Here is a 1739-nt window from a genome sequence, read left to right on the forward strand (position 1 = left end):
AACCATCTGTAATGAGGTCTGGTGCCCTCTTCTGGCCTGTAGGCATACATACAGACAGAATATTGTATACATAATAAATAAATAAATAAATATTAAAAAAAAAGAAAAGAAAAATTGGAATTATAGATATGTACCCCTATGGAGGTGGTGGTAGAAGAAATAGGAGTTTTAGAACCATTCTGTGCTACAGACCATGTCCCAAAAGAAAAACAAGTCAAATTGTACCATCTTTATGGAAACAGTTGACTCCCTGTGGCTTTAGGATACAAAATGCCATATAGTCTCATGTAGTTCCCAAACTTAGACTTCTGTGTAGCCGAGGCAGGCTTGATGCTTAGCTTGATGCTACCAAACCCAAAACTTTGCTTATAAATACCTCAAATACGAGAATTCAGTTCAAGTATAGAGAAGGCCTAAAAAGCCCCAAGTCCTAGGTTCCATCCCCACAACAAATGAAACCCAGAATGGTGACTTGTAGCCAGGAATATAGTTCCTTGTAGCCAGGAACTACAAAGAAACCCTGTTTATATGATATAGTTTTCATTAAAATCCTTTCCTCAGCTTCCTAAATGTTGGTGTAAAGGATATATGCAGTGCCGTTGTCTATGATCCCAATACCTTTATTTTGGAATATCCATAGATACATACAAAGAGAAATTGTGCTCAGTGTTCATTTGTATCAAGATTTAAAATTTAGAGGTGGGGAAAAAAACTAGCTGAGTTGTTCTGGTGCTTAACGTGCTCAGTCCTGGCTTTAATGCACAGCAATTCCATAAAACCAGCTATGGTGGAGCACAAACTAAGCATTCAAGAGGATGGGATAGGAGGATTGACAAAAAAAAGCTCAGCAAATCACAAGTTACTGAGGGTAAGTACCATATTGAGTTGGAAATTAGTCACCAGCCCTGCCACCCAAAATCAAATACACCCCATTCATACTTTGCTACCCTTTTAAGTCTTAGGGTGGTTAAGTCCTACCTTGTCTTTTTAGAGCTGTTACTAAAACCTTGGCTATTTCTTACTGTATCTTGTCCTTTTTAGTCCCGAACGGTGGTTATTTCTGTAAAATTTCCTTCTGTAAAGTTAATTCAAGCAATCAGAGTCTAAGCAAAAAAGCCTAAGAATTTAATTTGCAGCCATCACCTGCTTCAGTTAATAATAGCCCTACTTGTTTCATGTATCTTTTTTCTTTTGGGACATTCTGTAAGTTTCCTCTTTTTTTTTTTTTTTTTTTTACAAGAAATAACCTTAGTAACAATTTTAAAGTTTATTGTGTGTATATGATTGGCGTGTTTGCCTCTACACGGGTGCTTAGGTCAGGACAACTTCAAGTCCTTTCGCTGTGTGTGTCCTGTGAATAGAACTCAGGTGTCAGGCTTGGAAGGACTTTCCTCGTCTCACTGGGCCCTCAAAAATATACGGCCCGTGGGTGGTAGCCCACTGTTTTAATCCTAAAGGCATTCTAGGCAGAGGCAGAGAGTTCGAGGCCAGTGTGATACACAGGGCAGTAGTAGAGAAACCCTGTTGGGGGGCGGGTGAATAAAGTCCATGAAATATCCAGTCACTGCTTTGAATTTAAAATAACATTTTGGGATTGCCTGTTGGATATGGGTTTTAGGAATTGATTTTTAAAAATTTATTCTTTTGCCGGGCGGTGGTGGCGCACGCCTGTAATCCCAGCACTCGGGAGGCAGAGGCAGGCGGATCTCTGTGAGTTCGAGGCCAGCCTGGTCTACCAA

At 39.9% G+C, this 1739-nt stretch overlaps 1 protein-coding gene across 5 annotated transcripts in view; it reads left to right on the forward strand.

The window, feature by feature from the left end:
* The window catches only part of Hnrnpf (heterogeneous nuclear ribonucleoprotein F), a 32947-nt gene that overhangs the window by 21481 nt on the left and 9727 nt on the right, over positions 1-1739 (forward strand). The gene's annotated exons all lie outside the window — the stretch shown is intronic.

Source organism: Microtus ochrogaster, unplaced genomic scaffold (genome assembly GCF_000317375.1).
Source record: "Microtus ochrogaster isolate Prairie Vole_2 unplaced genomic scaffold, MicOch1.0 UNK1, whole genome shotgun sequence".
Lineage (NCBI taxonomy): Eukaryota > Metazoa > Chordata > Mammalia > Rodentia > Cricetidae > Microtus > Microtus ochrogaster.